This window comes from Notamacropus eugenii, chromosome 3, assembly GCF_028372415.1.
Source record: "Notamacropus eugenii isolate mMacEug1 chromosome 3, mMacEug1.pri_v2, whole genome shotgun sequence".
Classification (NCBI taxonomy): domain Eukaryota; kingdom Metazoa; phylum Chordata; class Mammalia; order Diprotodontia; family Macropodidae; genus Notamacropus; species Notamacropus eugenii.
The window spans coordinates 301106974-301125889 of NC_092874.1; the positions used below are offsets into that span (position 1 = coordinate 301106974).

The 18916-nt window shown below is 47.9% G+C and overlaps 1 protein-coding gene across 7 annotated transcripts in view; it reads right to left on the minus strand.

Annotated features, from left to right (window-relative positions):
• Positions 1–18916, minus strand: part of TCF20 (transcription factor 20) — a 182833-nt gene that overhangs the window by 16814 nt on the left and 147103 nt on the right. The window contains exon 3 of one of the 7 annotated variants that reach the window (XR_011964278.1): positions 9499–9557. The exons of the other annotated variants lie outside the window; for them this stretch is intronic. The gene's annotated coding sequence lies outside the window, so the exon portion shown is untranslated. The remainder of the gene's footprint in view (positions 1–9498; positions 9558–18916) is intronic. 7 annotated transcript variants of the gene reach the window in all.

Sequence of the window (18916 nt, forward strand, 5' to 3'; positions counted from 1 at the left end):
TTTATACTCAAGTAGAAGACTTTACACATGTCCCTCCTGAACAGCATCTAATTGGATTCAGGGCAATTGCTTTCCCTCACAGCTTGAAGCCTCCTGCCAGTTTGATGGATGAGCCTGACATCTTTGTCTTCATCCAAGTCTCAGGGCCAAGCAGAGGTCCCTGGGGTGCTCACTCCGCACTGGAGACCTGAACCACTTACAAGCCCTTTGGGCTTGGCCATGCAGATTCCAAATACAACTGATGGCATCATCATCGAATCCACTTCCTCCATCTTCACCATGAGAATAATGTGAGGCTTTATCAAGGCCCAAATCTGAGCCAGTCCACCTGGTTTACTGTCTGGCATGACCTGCTCCTGATGAAGGCAGGCTGTCTCTTCCTAATCAAGGCTTTGCTTTCCAGATGTTTGCCAACCATCTCTTTAATCATCCATTTGGAAATTTCCCCAGAAATTGAAGTTGAGTTCACTGGCCTAGCAGGCAGACTAAAACAGGGATGTTTGCTTTTCTTGGTGCCTCCTCTGTTTCCCGTGACCACCCAAACACCACTGCAATCCCATCTGCCAGCTCTTTCAGGATGGGGCCTGAGGATGTGCTCACTGATCTGGCTTCATCCAGCACAGCTAAATGCTTTTATGTTTTCCTCATGAGTCAGCCTTGCCTTCTCTTGGTCATTGACTGTCACCAGATCTTCCTCCTTTCTTGGAGCCTCCCCTTTCCCCTCTTGCCCCCAGTAGCACCTTTACTCTATGGCATCCTCCTGCCTGTCTTTTCTGCTTCCCCAAATGTAGGGCACACATCAAATAGTACCGACTTTTCCTTTCCTTTATCATAAACCACAGGTAGGCGCAGTGATTTGTCCTCAAGGTTTCCAGATTAAGTCCCAGATTCAGGTGCAGGAGAGTTAACCCAGATGGGGGGTCTGCACTAGGCCTGGCATCAGTCAGGGAGCCCTATGATGAGAGCTGCCACAGCCCCAAATGGAAACGGAGCAGATCTGAACTCTGAGCCTAGGACTGCTGACCAGGGCTCAAGCGGCCACTGTACTTCCATCCTGGCCAAGAAAAGAGGCCCCAGTCTCAGAAAAGGCCAGGAGCGCCTCAGCTTCTGGCAGAGTGAGAGTCCTCCATCACCACAAAATTATGACTCCCTGCTGCTGAATTCTTCCTTCTGTCCAGTCTATAATATACTCTAATGGTCAAATGACTTTTCTCCTGTAAGCTCCCCCTGTGAAGTATCAACCCCCAGGAGGGCCACTGGAGGAGACTCCTCGAACTCCTCCCAAAGACTAGACTTGGATAATCACAACTCAAGGATAGGCAAAAACACTTAATTACTCGCTCAATAAGTATTTACTAAATATGTGCTCTGCGCCAGGCACCATGCTAAGTGTTGGGGACATGCTTTGACAAGTATACGCAGAGTAAATTCAAGGTGGTTAGCTGTGTGGAAGGCAGCTGGGTGGCTCAGTAAATAGTATGGTAGGTCTATCAGGTCAGTTAGACCTGAGTTCAGATCCAATCTGACACTTCCTAGCTATGTGACTCTGGGCAAGGCATTTCACCGTTTGCCTCAGTTTCCTCATCTGTAAAACAAGCTGCTGCTATTTTATGAACATACAGTCCCCACCACTCACTATCACAAAAGGCACGCGTACCACCATTCTCCTGTCAAATAAAGGAATTCTCTGAGTTTTCATGCTCTTTGATCACTCCTATCAGCACAGAGGAGGTCAAGGCTTAGGGAAGCAGAGGGCAGTGAAGAAGTTTCAGGTGAAGACTGGCCAGAAGATTGGGCACCAGTCACTTAAGGAACAGTCTGACCCTTTGGTCCTTGCTCTGAGGGGAAGCCAGCACCAGAGCTATTAGGGAGGACTGGGTTAAATGAACTATGAGGCAGATTCCTCAAAAATAGCTGAGTGTTCAAGAAACTGTTTAACATCACAATTTTCTTTTGTTACTGTCCCATCTCTAATGTTCTTTTCTCCAGACAGATGAAGGACTACAGACCAGGCTTCCTCTGCTAAGGGCAAGAGGTAGGACCCACAAGGAGATGCACTGTGACCCAGTGAGAGGAATATGAGATCTGTGCCCTTGTGGGCGACATCACCTTCTCAGGGAGGTGGAAAAAGGTGGCAAAGGCCTGCAGAGGGCCTCTGGCTGCCCGGCAGTCTCCAGTGACAAAGCCCTCACACCCTTTTGTGATGTTTACCTGCAACCTTGCATCCAAAGATGCAGGGTTTTTCAAAATGTTTAAGCCATGGAAAGTATCCACACAGGAAGACAGAAGAGAAGGAAAGTGCTTCTCCCTCCGCCCCCACAGAAGTATTCAATGACTTAAGATTTGAGGATTTCCTTTCCCTCTTGGAGTGGATGATAAGAGGGATTTCCCAGCCCTCTTCATTCTTGAAAAGGCCCATAGGAATGAAACCCCAAAAGGATCCACTTCTTGCCTATTTCTGCTTCAGCCAAATGTCTATGAAAGTGAAGGTCTCTATGTCCCAATATCCCCAGAACTTCTTATCCTCAACAAACATTTCACAGAATCTGAGTTGGGCAGGTCCTCAGAGGGCACCCAGCCTAACCTACAATTCAGTAGGAACCCTATGCCCCAATTTCTTGACATGTGGTCATTTGGCCTCAACCTGAAGACCTCTAGGATAGAGAACTCACTACCTCACAAAGGTGCCCACCTCAAGGCCAGAAGGGCAGATGGAGTTTCTACTGTGGAGTTTGAATGAGTCCATCCCAATGCCAGGCCAATGAAGGGGCAGGGATAAGCTATGTGATCACAGCTCCAGTTACTTAAGAAAGCTACCAGCACTATTGGCTCTTGAGTGACAAGGGAAATAGGCTGAAGAGTTGTTGATTCTAAGCCACAAGAATGATTTGAAAAATGGTTTCTGGCTATAAGAGCCACAGAGATGGTCCACTGCCTTCTTTTTATAGACAAGAAAACAAGCCAAGAGAGGGAACCTAACTGGCCTTTATGTGGGGAGCTGTCACTATCCAGCTCTCAAGGCTCCTACAACTCAGGTGACCCCTGGTTCTCAAATGCCCTTTCTCATTTGGCCTGAGGATGATGGCAAGAGGTTTCAGATGGAAATCCTGACTATGGTGACCTATCCCTCTGAGTTTCCCCCCAAATGGAACTGCCTTAAAAGAACTCAAGAGAGGGCTACAGGGAAGTAACTCACGGCGAATTCTGCACCCAGAGGCCACGGAATATTGGAGCGAGGGAGATTTCTGTTCCGGAGAGACCTGCAAACCTCTCGCGGGGGGTCCTTCACGCTGTGGACTGGGCGCCGGGACTGGAAGCTGAGTGCTGCCCTGCCGTGGCCACAGCACCGAGAGGTACAGATCCGAGCAGGCTTCAGGGACGGGATCTCCAGTGGCCGCACAAGTCCCTCCACCCACAGGTGATGGGGGTCAGTGAGAGAGTCTCTTTGGCGGGTTGAGAGGGGAGTGGGGTGCCCCCATGACTCAGGCCCCCCCCCCCCCCCCCCCCCCCGGGAGGTAGAAGCTGAGAGGCGGCTGCAGACAGGGGCTACCCAAGCGGGCGGGAGCCTGGATCCATTGTAGAAGGTCTGTACATAAACCCCCTGAGGGAACTGAGCCTGAGAGACAGCCCTGCCCCGACCTGACCACCTGAACTTAATCTCACACTGAATAGCAGCCCTGCCCCCGCCAAAAGCCCTGAGGCTGGAAGCAGCATTTGAATCTTAGACCCCAAACGCTGGCTGGGAGGACCAGTAGGCGAGGTGGGTGCGAGGAGAATATTCAGAGGTCAAGTCACTGACTGGGAAAATGCCCAGAAAAGGGAAAAGAAATAAGACTATAGAAGGTTACTTTCTTGGCGAACAGGCATTTCCTCCCTTCCTTTCTGATGAGGAAGAACAATGCTTACCATCAGGCAAAGACACAGAAATCAAGGCTCCTGTGTCCCAGCCCACCCAATGGGCTCAGGCCATGGAAGAGCTCAAAAAGGATTTTGAAAATCAAGTTAGAGAAGTGGAGGAAAAACTGGGAAGAGAAATGAGAGAGATGAAAGAAAAGCATGAAAAGCAGATCAGCTCCCTGCTAAAGGAGACCCAAAAAAATGTTGAAGAAATTAACACCTTGAAAACTAGCCTAACTCAATTGGCAAAAGAAGTTCAAAAAGCCAATGAGGAGAAGAATGCTTTCAAAAGCAGAATTAGCCAAATGGAAAAGGAGGTTCAAAAGCTCACTGAAGAAAATAGTTCTTTCAAAACTAGAATGGCACAGATGGAGGCTAATGACTGTATGAGAAAGCAAGAAATCACAAAACAAAACCAAAACAATGAAAAAATGGAAGATAAGGTGAAATATCTCATTGGAAAAACAACTGACCTGGAAAATAGATCCAGGAGAGACAATTTAAAAATTATGGGACTACCTGAAAGCCCTGATCAAAAGAAGAGCCTAGACATCATCTTTCATGAAATTATCAAGGAAAACTGCCCTGAGATTCTAGAACCAGAGGGCAAAATAAATATTCAAGGAATCCACAGAACACCGCCTGAAAGAGATCCAAAAAGAGAAACTCCTAGGAACATTGTGGCCAAATTCCAGAGTTCCCAGGTCAAGGAGAAAATATTGCAAGCAGCTAGAAAGAAACAATTCAAGTATTGTGGAAATACAATCAGGATAACACAAGATCTAGCAGCCTCTACATTAAGGGATCGAAGGGCATGGAATAGGATATTCCAGAAGTCAAAGGAACTAGGACTAAAACCAAGAATCACCTACCCAGCAAAACTGAGTATAATACTTCAGGGGAAAAATTGGTCTTTCAATGAAATAGAGGACTTTCAAGCATTCTTGATGAAAAGACCAGAGCTGAAAAGAAAATTTGACCTTCAAACACAAGAATCAAGAGAAGCATGAAAAGGTAAATAGCAAAGAGAAGTCATAAGGAACTCGCTAAAGTTCAACTGTTTACATTCCTACATGGAAAGACAATATTTGTAACTCTTGAAACTATTCAGCATCTGGGTACTGGGTGGGATTACACACACACACACACATGCACATGCACACGCACACACAGAGACAGAGTGCACAGAGTGAACTGAAGAGGAGGGGATCATATCTTAAAAAAAAATGAAATCAAGCAGTGAGAGAAAAATATATTGGGAGGAGAAAGGGAGAAATTGAATGGGGCAAATTATCTCTCATAAAAGAGGCAAGCAAAAGACTCATTAGTGGAAGGATAAAGAGGGGAGGTGAGAGAAAAACATGAAGTTTACTCTCATCACATTCCACTAAAGGAAAGAATAAAATACACACTCATTTTGGTATGAAAACCTATCTCACAATACAGGAAAGTGGGGGATAAGGGGACAAGCAGGGTGGGGGGGATGACAGAAGGGAGGGAATGGGGAGGAGAGTGCAATTCGAGGTCGACACTCATGGGGAGGAATAGGATCAAAAGAGAATAGAAGTAATGGGGGACAGGATAGGATGGAGGGAAATATAGTCAGTCCTATACAACACAACTATTATGGAAGTTATTTGCAAAACTACACAGATTTGGCCTATATTGAATTGCTTACCTTCCAAAGGGAAGGGGTGGGGAGGGAGGGAGGTAAAGAAGTTGGAACTCAAACTGTTAGGATCAACTGTCGAGTAATGTTCTTGCCACTAGGAAATAAGAAATACAGGTAAAGGGTATAGAAAGCTATCTGGCCCTACAGGACAAAAGAGAAGACGGAGACAAGGGCAGAGAGGGATGATAGAAGAGAGAGCAGATTGGTCATAGGGGCAATTAGAATGCTTGGTGTTTGGGGGGGGAGGGGATAAAAGGGGAGAAAATTTGTAACCCAAAATTTTGTGAAAATGAATGTTAAAAGTTAAATAAATAAATTTAATTAAATTTAAAAAAAAAAGAAAAAAAAAAAAGGAAAAAAAAAAAAGAACTCAAGAGAAAGGAACTGAGCTTTGTGGCCTGGCCAGCCTTGGAGGGAATCTAAGAAGGACAGAAAGGCTTAGTCTCACTGTAGGGCCTTGCTCTCCAGGATTCAGATGTTCGCCTTATGTTCCCTCACGACAGCTAGAGATCAGCTGGTGTTTTTTTCTGCCTATGGCTTATCTATTATACGCTGGAGAGCTGCTTTAGGCAGCGTGTCTCTGGAATTCCCTGAGTAACACGGCCCTGGAGAGCACCAAAAAGCCCAGCTACATTTCTGAACTGGATCAATCAAGTCAAGATGAGGTGTGTGTGCAAGGGAATGAGACAAGGGGATGGCCAATCGTTGTTACAACTGACTTGATTCATGCTGCTGGAAATTCTGTGGCTTCTTTCGCGGTGTTTAAAAAAAAAAATCTAACTTGTACTCTTGACAAGTCTTGGTAAAAAGGCACAACTTGGCTACAGCAATAAGTGAACATGTTAATATCTGCCAGTATCATGAATCTCTTGGAGAGTGGAGGGGTTGAATTTATCGTCTCTTTTCTCTTCCAGCTCTCAATGGGACATCCAGTGCTAGGGTCTAGGCTAGCTGGTCATGACATGAGGGTGTGTGTATGTGTGTCTGCAGTGACTCACTGACACATCTGTACTGAGACTCAAGGTAGCATCCAGCCAGCGGGAGACTTACAATGCCCTGCTGCTCTTGTCTACTGGCACTGTGATCATCATTTCAAGATTAACCACATGACAACCAACTCCTTTGACATTCTTCAGCTGTCTTGAATTTTCTGTGCTAACATTCCTTGAAAAAACTTGGGTGGGGCCCAGAAATCTTGCTCTACAGCTATTTTCATTCCATTCATTTACTGAACAGCACCAGACTGCTAAGCGTGCCAGAGGGCCCTTCAGGAGTATCCTCATCCTACACCCTCCTTTGCCATGAATGGACACATGGCAGTGAACCTGGCTGCTGCCAACAAGCTTCCTGGCTCACTTTGGCATCTTCGTTCCCAGGGCCTGTACCCAGCACAAGGCCTGGTGCATAGTAGGGGTTTAATAAATACATGGTTGAATTTCTGAAGCTCACAGGTCAGTTCCTAACCCCAGCTTTTTCCCTTTCCCTCTTAATCCTGGTCTAGCTGGGCTGCCTCCACTCCAGCTGGGGAGGGAGGCCAGCAAAGACTCCTGCAGTCTCCACCCCAGAGGTAGGGACTCAACCAGCACCACATTATCATGTGCCTGGAGATCAGAAGGAAATGAATGGGAATGGGAAGAGCTTGGGAGTCAGCAAGCCTGGGCTCACTCAATGACAGTTTTCTGCTGTCCCCTCATTAGGCTATGTGGGCCCCTGGGGAGCCTTTGTCATATCTTTGCTTAGCACAGCCTGACACTTCAAACGTGCTGCTGCTTCCCACTCCCAGGACGACTCTGACTGCTACAGTTTCCCCTGGTTCTTAGATCCATGCTCCTATCAAGACAAAATGACTTTTGCAGGGCCACACAGAGCTGGGACCATGGTCTCATTTCCCGGCTTCTATCTAATCTGAACTTTCCCACTAGGCCTTCTCTTGGGCAGAAGGCTCAGGCAGAATCACAGTCATCCTGAGGAGGCTCCCCCAAACCCTCCAGGGCCCCTTGTCTCCAGCTGATTCCCACAGTAACTCCTGTCCTTCCTCCTGTTTTAGGAACCAGATGGGATACCCTCTCTCCCCAACCCACGGGTGTCAGACATACAGCAGAAGCTCAATCAATACTTACTGAATTAATTCCCTTTCCAATGATGCTTTATTTTCCCATTGAGGAAAATGTTAATGTTTGCCCAGACCCTGGACAAAACCCTAAACTACAGAGTAACGTCTGAAGGAAATCTTGCTCTCCCCGAAGTTGGAGACAGAAGGGGGTGACACCCCAGCCAAGCCCCATCCCGAGGGCATCCTCTGTCTGGAGGGTACTCCATGATGAAACTGCCAAGTCCTTGGAAGCAGCTGGAGTGCTTCAGAGGAAAGGGGCTGAACAAATGGAACCCAAGGCCACAGCCCTATGCAAATGAGAAGCTAGCAGGAGTTCAGAAACATTCCAAGTCCCCAAACAGTCTAACCAGGATGAAAAAGAATATCTGCAGCCTCATGGATTGTTTGGCAAAGATCTGAGACATTTCCCTTTGCCCTGGCATATGGAAGGCCCCGACACTCACAAAAGTCTCATTAGTGGCATTTCACCAGGGTCACCCGCTACACGGCGCCCTCCTGGCCCAGGCCCCCCCAGCTCCTCTTCGCCCCAACGCTGCCATCTCATTTGCTCAACTCAGAAATCACAGGCTGCTGTTGTGGGACCCCCTGCTGCCAAGTCGGTCTGAACCCCGCAGATGCTGCTGCTTTTTCACCATCACTAAGGGCCTAATGGGCCCGTCTTCCCTGCCTCATGGGACACAGCTATCTCCTTCTCATCAGAAGAAAAGGACTGTGCCAATCCCAGGCATTCCCCACTGTGGACTGGGTGGCCAGGCCCTCACCAGTCTTATTTTCTCAAATCTGGGCAGAGAATCTGGTCACAGAGGCTGATGCTGGGGCGGCAGGTTATCACTGACAGCAGCTAAGTAGCCTTAGTCCCCAGGGCAGGGGGCCAGCCAGCAGCGCAGCTCCTCTTACTTGGGAGTGTCTCAACAACAGAAATGATTCAGGCGCTGATGTGGCCCAGCACTGATCCCCGAGGAATCTCCTGCCCTCAGCTGCCCTCCTGTGACAGCGTTCGGCCAGCAGATGGTAGCAGTCGGCCTGCAGCTTCCAGCAGAGTTGGGAGCTCTGTGCCCACACAGGGCCAGGTGGCACTTGGGAAGACTGGGGTGGGGAGGAGACCTCATGCTTAGAAACATTTCTTATCTTGCTTCTATGTTGCTTCCCTTTCTAAATATGTTTCTCTTCCCTACTACCCCCAGGCATCCCTCAGAATAACAAACAGAGGGGAAAAGTCAAACCAACACAACCACAGAGGGCAGTAGGAGATGCAGGGCGCCACACTCACAGCCCCCCACCTTTGGGGGAAGAGAAGGAGCTCTTTTCCTTTAGGACAAGCTTGGTCATTCTACCCCAGTACATTCACCTTCAGTCCCTGCTCCTTCCCACATACACTGTGGCTGGCACTGGGTCACCTGTTTGCCAACTTGTTCACTTCACTAGCTGGCGTTTTCCCCACATTTCTCTGAGTTCATTTCTGAGGGCACACCAGAGCCCTCTCTGGGCCCCCACTTTGTTCCTAGATCTTTGCCAGCACGGAAAGTGCAGCTGTGAGGATTTGATGTCTATGGGACCTTCTCTTGTCTTGGGTCTCTTTGGAGTCTGTGCCAGAAGTGAGGCTTGGTCAGACGGCATGGACATTCCTTCTCTGGACAAGAAGCTGGGCCGCAAGCTGGAACCTGTGAGGACTGGGCACCCCCTGTTTCAGCTAACAGTGAGTTCCAATCCCTAAGTACCTACAGCGAGTGACGAGGTGGATTGGGGTAGGTAAAGTGATTCATTTTAATGCCCCAAAGGGAGGCCAGTCTCAAGGACACTGCCAGTGAGTACTCACATGCTCACTTCTCTTCTGTCGCTCCATCTGTAAAGATGTGAGTTGTGGTGTCAGGATCACTGGGTCACAGGATGTCAGGAAAGTTAAAAAAGAAAGGAGCCTGATTAACGCCAACCTTCCCTTGCCCAGGCTCTTCATAAAACTGGAAACGGACATGACGAAAGTGTCCCACCCCCCCTAGGTTATAGAGGCCCAAGTTTCCTCCCACCATAGTTAGATATAATCATGGTGGTCCTGCCCCTGCAGTTCTGGACAGAAAGGGCAGAAATTCAAAATGTGGGCTGTGCCTAGGGACTTGTTCGGCTTGCTTTTGGACAAAGCCTCACTGAGCTTCAGTTTCCTTGATGATAAAACAAGGGCACTGGCCTTGATAACCTGAAGTCCTTTTCAGCATCATGTGGTGCTAAGGTCCCACTGTGTCCTTCCCTCTCTCTCTTCTTTCAGCCTTCCAAGTTCTAGAAATGCAACCATCTGCCTCTTAGCAGGCAGAGCCCCCAGTTACACCTCCACATCCCCTCAGGGCCAGGGTCAGTCCTGACAGGTGACAGCAGTCTGGGGAATCATAGCTTTGGAATCAGGCCTAACTAACACTGAGGCCAGATTTGGTTTCCTGCCTTTTTCTCTACCTTATCTCATTCACTACCTTGGACCTGGGAAGAGATCCTTGAATCTCAGGTTTTAGGGGGGGGCTTTAGAATAAGGTGATGGATAGTGTATAACCAGGAGTCAGGAAGAAGTCAGGAGTTTTAATTTGGGCTTCTGTGAAGATCAGATGAGATCATATACATTCTCTTGGCTGGTTTGGACTTGGTCTCTGGAAGCAGTGACCTCTTGCCCCAATGGAGCCCACATAGGAAGGAGGCCTGACTCCAAAGCTATGATTCCCCAGCTGGTGCAAGCAGAGCTGTCTTTACACTTACCCTGAGGGGATGTGGAGGTGGGACTGAGTCAGAAAACTGTCTTTCTGAAACAAAGAGGTCTGGGACAAGAGACAGGGGAAAGGGGCAGTGGAAGGAATAGAGAGCATTCTTGGGACCTTAGCTCCACATGGAGCTGAAAGGGATCCTGGCTCTGGAGCCCAAAAGGCCTAGGGTTTCCAGCCTCATCTGGCTTCTTGCTGCCTCCGTGACCATGGGACCACTGTCCCTCTCAGGGCCTCAATTTCCTTATTTTTAAAATGAGGCAGCATGCCTTCCAGCTCTGAATCCAGGATTCCGGGACCTCTCCATTGGCTCTCCGTGGCACGGCTATGACCCCAGCATTAACTTGATGACTTCTGCCTCTCTTTCTGTCCTCTGGTGCTCAACCCAGTGCCCAGCATTTAGTAGGTGTGTGCTCATTTGGATGAGATCCCAGACCACATGTAAGAATGGAAGTGGCCCCACGAGATCAAAGACTATAGGTGAATGCATAGAAGTAGAAGGGACTTCGGGGACCATGCAGGCTGACCCTCAACTTCTGTCCTGCAACTTCACAACACACCCAAACACAATTACCAAGGAGAGCCCTTGAGGGAATGCCCCCCCGTGGCCAGCCTGGATCCAGCCCCAGCTCCAAGAACCTCAGGGGGCTCAGTCCCCAGTCCCCTTTTGGCTCCAACATTCTAGGCCCCATCCTGCAACTGCTCCATCCAGAGTCCAAGTCCACTGACCTAAGGCTTTCATGCCTACCCTTGGCCCTTGGATGTGACACACAGTTCCATGTTGCTTGACCAATGGCTGGGGCAAGAGGTGAACTGTTGGGGCAAAGCTGGTTTGGACACGGAGTCACCACAGAGCCTCCACTGGCCACACTCTGCTCTGTGACTCAAGCTGCCCTGCACTTAGCTGAGACTCTTCTATTCTCTTTCAGTTCCTGAACCCTCCCAGTCATGTGACCTAACATGGCTCCTGTCTGGGTTCTCTGTGGACATGTAGGAGAAGGCTGACCATGGAATCAGGAAGCTGCTGACAGTCACTTGGCTCTGCCTTGGACCTTCTGACCCTCCACAGCCTATGTCCTGTGGCTGAGACTTCAGCTGCCCCCTCTGCTCCTGGGGGACTACCCTGTCAAGGGCAAAGGCTTCTGTCTGTTCCACACCACCTGCCTTTCCTGATCTAGGAATTTTAATTCTTCTTTATAATTATGAAACAAATGTTGTTCAGACCTTTTTCAGGTGTTTCGCTCCTCATGGCCCCATCTGGGGTTTTCTCAGCAGAGATACTGGAGTGGTCTACATTTCCTTCTATAACTCATTGTGCAAATGAAGAAACTAAGGCAAGCAGGGTGAAGTAACACAGCTAGTGAGAGCCTGAGGTCTGATTTGACTCCAGGAAGACAAGTCTTCCTGACTCCCTGCCTGGCATGCTGTGTCCAGAGCTGCTTTAGTACAGGCCAGCCCATGGGACCCTCAAAAGCCCTGGCTATTTCCACAGAGACTTATTCCAGTTTTTGTGTTGTATCCAGCTCACTAAGCTGGATAACATTCCTGGGCTCTTCAACTTATGTTTGGTGGTTGAAGGAAGGCTGAGAAGGTTACAAAGAAAGGGATGGCTCTCTTCTGCTAATCAGAAAAAAAACAGAAGTCAACCAACTGTTTTCATGGAAGGATGAATATGAGGAAATCAAAGAACCCTGGGAAGATGAACGTGAACTGACACAGGGAAAGGAAAGTGGAGCAGGCAGACGGATCCAAGGGGATCACATATGTGCTCATTCCCCCCCTTCCCAGAAAGTACAGAAGTACACTAATGGAAAATAAAACACTGCAAGAACGAAGGTAGATGCCCCAAGGCAGAGGAATCTGGGTACAGGCTGACGTGGATGCCGCTGTCCAGCACAGTTTCGCATGGCTCTGGGGAAGGTTGACTTGAGGGGAGGATGCACCTAGAAATGACTGTGAGGGCCAAATGAAAGGTGTCCAAAATCCCAATCGAGTGCTCCTTTCCATCTGTCGCCCAGAGAGCGAGCCAGGAGACACTCCTGCCACTGGGATTCCAGGCCCCAGTCTGCACATGGGTTATTTGGGCAAAGCAGCACAGGCCTTTTCCCTGAGGCACTTGGCACTGGTTTGTGGACAAGGAGGAATCAAAGAGGAGGTACGAGGGCAGAGTCTGCCCACTCTTGCCTCCTCAAGGGCAGGTTCAGTGGCTGCTCCTAGGGGCTACTTTATGAAGTGAAGAGGGTCCAAAGCTGCCCCAGCTCACTAAAGCCACTTCTACAGGACAAGAAAGAGGAGATCCTAAAACTGGGCTTGTCATCAGGGACACTCAGGCAAGCAGCCTTAGCTTGTCTGTGAGGTGTATCGTGGAGATCTCTACTACACAGGCACATTTCCCTCTCTGTAAAGCAGACATTCACTTCTGGGTTTGTGTCCCCAACACCACAGCAAGTGCTTAATAAATGTAGATATTGGTGACTGATCACTGGAGGTCTCTGAAGGAACTGAATGACCTTACGAGAGACAGAGACAGAGACAGAGACAGAGAGTGAATGAGTGTGTGTGTGTTTGTGTACACACGAGTGTGTACAGGATCTGGAGAAAAAGGAAGACTCCTCTTCCTGAATTCAAATCTGACCTCAGACACTTACTAGCTGTGTGACTCTGGTCCCTTCACCCTGTCTGCTTCAGTTCCTCACCTGTAAAATGAGCTGGAGAAGGAGATGGGAAACCCCAAATGGGCTTCAGGAGAGTTACACATGGCTGCATGACAAATTCAGAACGAGGTGGCTTCCAACAAGGTGTACCCCAACTCAGATTTTGTGACAACTCCACCCTCCTGTTTGACAGAGGAGGAAACTGATGAGACCCCAAGAAGCTCCCGGCTCCCTGGTTGCTCCTTCCACTCCATCACATCCTGGAAGCCTTCCTTCTCGTCATCTCTCCTAGACTATCAGTGACAGATGGGCAAGGGCACATTTAAGCACTGTGCTTTAAGTCCCCAGCAGTCGTGGCCCCCAGAAGAGTTTGGAGAAGAGAGACCCCACTCCTCCCCAAATCTTGTTGCATCTACTTCCCTAGCCTGTCTGGAATCCTTCCCCTTCCTTCTGGACAAGGCCCGGTCCCAGTTCAGACCCTGCACACCTCTCTCCTAGACTATAGCAATGGCCCTGTGTGGGACTGATTTGCAGTCAGGAAGACCTGGGCTAGAATCCAGCCTCAACGTTTACTAGCTGAGTGACCCTGGGCAAGTCATTTAGCCCGTCTGCCTTACGTTCCTCAATTGTAAAATGTTGAGGAATAACAGCACCTCCCTCTCAGGGCTGCTGAGGATCCAATGAGTTAATAGTTGAAATAATTTAATTAATAAATTAATACGTTATTATTGGTAGCAATTTTGTTCAAGTAATATATAGTGCCTGGCACTGCCTCCAGCCTCTAATCCGCCTTCCTTAAAGCCGACTGTCCAGTGAGATCTGGTCAGAACCAGACAGCGGCTCCCAGACCCCTGTAGACTCAAAGACAAGTTCCAGTCTGACCTCTGCCCTCTGTTCCAGGTGACCTTTCCCAACATGCCCCTCAAGATTCAGGCAAGTTGCTTCCCCTCACATCCTTTCATGTCTTTCCTCCAGGTCTCTGCACTGGCTATTTCCCCATGCCAAGAGTGCCCCCCTCCCCCCCACTCTTTCTGTCTCTAAGGCTCAGAAGCCCCAGGACACGAAGCCCCCTCCAGATTCCTTCAGTGCTTCGTGATAATGCCACTGAGTCACCTAAAGGTACCTGACTACAGATTCATACACACCCACACAGCTCCTGACAGGGAGTGGACACTTTCTTTACACACATCTGTACGGCCAGCACCCAGTCAGTCTCAGGTATACAACAGGCACTTAATGCTAGACCACAATCTGGCCTTGAATATGGTTGCCAAAACACTCAGGCAAGGCCCTGCTTTCTGCTTTGTCTAGGCCTGTGTGATTCTACAGACACTAGGGACATCCCAAAAGGACAAAGGGCGAACTGACCGTGGCTGTGGGGTGCCGCTGTGAAAGCCTTCTGTCACTGGCTACAGCTCTCAATGCTCCAGACTCTGAGGGCTGAGAAACACTGTCACTGCATCTCATGAGGTGGCCTTCTAAAAAGGAGGAGTAAGGATAAAGGAGAGTCTGGGGTAAAGAGGTTTTCTGATATGGAAGCCCTCACAACACACCTATGGGAAACCTTTCAGGAAGAGGGAATGAAACAAAGGCTGGAAATCACCAGGGCACCCATTAGGGCTACAATGAAATGGAAAGACTCAAACTGGCACTGAATGCTATGCAGCTGTGATGCCCCAATTGTCAAGGCCTGACTCTGGCATCTGGGGAGGTGGGGGCCGGCCAACAGCTGTCACATCATGTCCCCCACTGGAATCCAAGTTCCTTAAGAGTGGGCCCTGGTTTTTTCTCTGTGTCTTCAGAGCTTAGCTCAGGGTCAGGCATTCAGAAAGCACTTAATAAATGCATGTTGCCACACACAGCATCACACTTTCTGAAATGGTTCATTTTGCATATTTTTCCTCCCTCTTAAAAGTTTTTTTAAAAAATGATTACAATGCGTGGCTCTCTACGAGGGTGTGAGAGATTATCAACAATCTATTTTTTGAAAACACAAAGCATGTCCCATACCATACACTTCACATTTGGCCTCTGACAGAAGCTGACTCCATTATCAGAAAAGGTCAGTCTGCTAGGCTAGCACAGGACAGTCCTGGTGAAAACTTTCTCTGATCCAAAATGAGTGTGTGCGCGCGCACATAAACATGCACCCTGGGTGTGCCAGCTGAATCCTACAAATGTTTGCGAGGCATCCTGAGGCTCCTGACACCTGGAACATTGGAATGCACTTCCTTCCTCAACGTGGGGGTGGTTGAGGGAACTCGAGTATTGGGAGTCACCTCCTTTGGCTGGGGCAAGGAGAGCACTAACGGCAGACCTCATGGGGAGCAGATGTCTTTGCAGGGCATGTGCTAAAGAAGGTCTAGTCAAGCAATGACAGAATCTCTCTGGCTGGTATTCTTGCTAACAGGACAGACTTGGAATCAGGGACCCTGGGCTCTGATACCAACCACCCTTTCCTACCTGGGTGAACACTATGGGCACCCTTCATCTCAAAGGAGAAACATTCAGGGGCCCTCAGAAAGCATCTCACAGAAACACCAGCCATTCACATAGCTGCAAATCTGCCCTTCCAGAAGAAATTCCCAAGAGTCTCTTTGCAAAGGGGTGGGGGTAGGGTGTCTGTTCTTTCTGCCTGCCCAGATATAGGAGGGGTGGGGTACAAGATCTGCACCCACCGAGGCAGGATAAGCCCTATAAGTTGTGAAGTAGGGCTGCCCAGTGGTTTCCAGTACTGTCCTAGAGCAGCAGCTCTCGACCTGCGATCTATAGGTAGACTGTAGAGAGTCCATGAATATGGGTAGGGAAATGCATATTTTTATTGCTGTTAACGTTCATTAGAAACACAACTGGTGACAGCCAGCCCAGGGAAGCCATGGCATATACATTCAGCCTCAGAATCAGACCAACAGGCGCCACACAGTGGGAGAATTTCTGCCTTCTATCCCTTGTTCATGTAGAAAAAAAAATCAAATTACAGGCTAGGAGGGCATGCCAGTGATCTAGTCCAGATGAGGAAATGGAGGCCCAGGGAAGGAAAGCAACCTGTAAGACATCATCGAGGTGGAGCGGGGAGGGGAGGGGAGTAGAGGGGAGGGAAGAGGGAGAAGGAGAGGGGAGGAGCACCTCCGATGAATGTGGGGCACTGGGCTAAGCACCTCACAAAGATGATCTCATCTGCCTATCACAACAATCCTGGTAGACAGCACTCCCTGCTCTAGTGGAGCATCCAAGATAAGTGATTCTGAGGTCCCGGTTCCCTGAGAATCTATAATGGGAGAGAAATGGGGACAAATTTATTCCAATAGACAATCAGCTAAGCTTTTTAAAATGCTCCACCACCCCAAGTCTATTTACCCAAAGTCATAGGATGAAGGCTGACCATAAAGGCCCAACAACAGCACAGGGGCATATGAACAGTCTAAGGAAGGAGGACTGCTTCTGACTCAGGTAGGAGGATGAACAGAGAAGACTTCAGGAGGAAACATGTGAGTTCAGTCTGACAAGGATTTCAATGGGCAGCACAAGGGAAATGGGGAATATTCTAAGTATTCTGAAGAAACAGGGAAATCAGATGCTGAGAAGCCCAGGATGAGACAATTCAGAAGGGTGAGTTGTTGACTATTATCAGGCACTGCAGATATCAATGTTCATTTTCCATCAGGGTAGATGAAAATCAAGAGCTTAAAGATCACATTAGAAAAAAATTAAACAACAGTTTTTGGAGTCAAAGGACTTTGATATAAAAGTTAATCTGAGACACATTAAAAATCTCACTAGTGAAGAGGGATTATGACTTTTAATTATTTAATACTGGAGTACTTGATTCACGTAATCTCTTTAGGAAAGCTTCACAAATGAAGGGGATGGTTTCAGAAAAGCTTGGAAGACTTCTATAAGGTGACTGATGCCAAGTGAAGTAAGCAGAACGAGGAGAACATTGTACACAGTAACAGCAACATTGTAACAATGATCAACTGTGAATGACTTAGTGACTAGGATCAATAAGATGATCCACCACAATTCCTAATGACCCAAGATGAAGCATGCTGTCCGTTCACTTTCAGAGAGAACTTATGGACTTAATGCAGACTGAAGCATATTTTTTTTCCCATTACCACTATTATTTCTTCTTTTCACAACATAGCTAATATGGAAATGTTTTGCATGACTTCTTATGTATAAATGGGCATATTTCTTGCCTTCTCAGTGGGTGGGAAGAGGGAAAGAATTTAGAAAATTAAATTTCAAAAAGTGTCACAAACAGGTTATAACAGACTCCTACATTATTTCTGGCTCATCTGATTACATACTGTGTCTATAATTGGTAATGGAAGTAGGCAAAACAGATCTTCTATCGCTGACTCTGAGGGCCAGTGATGGGCCTCTCCAGATGTGTTCTGCTCACCTGCTCTTTCCCTCGATCTCTGTTAAATGCTTATAAGCTTCATTTGCAAAAGTTAAATGAGAACATAATACAACTTGACTCTGAAATGAAAATATATTTCTCCTGATGGTGTGTACCCTTCTTCTAAGGGAGCCAAGAAAATCTCCTAGTTCTCCAGTTTGAATGAAATTAACTTTCCAAGTTCATAGATACAAGATATGTAAAGGACCTTAGAGGTCATGGTATAACTCCTTTATTCGACAGATGAGGAAACTGAGGTTGTGGGACTGCCCAAATTCACACAGGCAGTCAGTAAGTAGTGATGGTGGGATTCCAATCCAGGTGCTCCAAATTCCAGGGCTTCTTCTATTGCCTAGGAAACTGACTAGATCACTCCAATTTCTGACAAAGTTTCAAGTTTAGTTTTAAAAACCAAAACATTCTATAGCAAATCATCCTCCATGCCAATTCCTCCTCATGGTGTACAGGTGACCTTTGTGTTAAGGCAATTGTGAGCATGAGCCCTGGGATGGAAGCCCACCTGTCACCTGAAGACAGGACTGGGGAGGGGGAGGCATATGGAGCAGTTCCTCTGTGGAGGATCCTCTCTGGCCAGCAGAAGAGTTTTAAGAGTGCAGTGCCTGGGGAGGTGGAGTCAAGATGGTGGAGTAAAAGCAGAGACCTGCTAGAACTCTCCCTCCAAACCCCTCAAAAAACCTGTAAAAAATGATTCTCAACAAATTCTAGAGCAGCAGGAGCCACAAAATGACAGACTGAAGCAAATTTCCAGCACAAGACAATCTGCAAAGTCAACAAAATGGGTTTATTGGGCTGGGAGTGGAGTGCAGTTTGGCATGGGTCACACCAGTGTGGCCAGAGCTAATGTAGGCCTTAGGGGACTGACTTGCTGGTGGCAGTTTCAGTTTCCTGTCTTCTCAAGCCAAAAACACCAGACAGTGTTTTGAAGGTCAGTGGGAAGGGTCTCTCACCTGGCTGAGAGGAGAGTGTGGTCTGGCTTCCAGCCCCAGTCCCAGCCCCAAGGTGGTGGCAACCTCTGCTGAAGCAGAGGCTGCTTCTGGAGCCCCTCACTTAACAAAGAGCTCAAAAGTCAAGTAATTGACTGGGAAAATGAGCAAACAAGGGGAAAAAAAACAGACTACAGATTCTTACTTTATTAGTGAAGAGGTATTTTCTTATGTCATTGGTGATGAGGAAGATCAAAACATACAACCAGAAGAAGACAAGTAAGTCAAAACTCCTACATCCAAAGCGTGCAAGAAAAATATGAATTGGTCTCAGGCCAAGGAAGAGCTCAAAAAAAGATTTTGAAAATCAAGAGAAGTGGAAGAAAAATTGGTTAGAGAAATGAGAGTGGTACAAGAAAATCATGAAAAATAAGTCAACAGCCTGCTGATGGAGACCCCAAAAACCAAGAAAAGAATGCCTTAAAAAGCA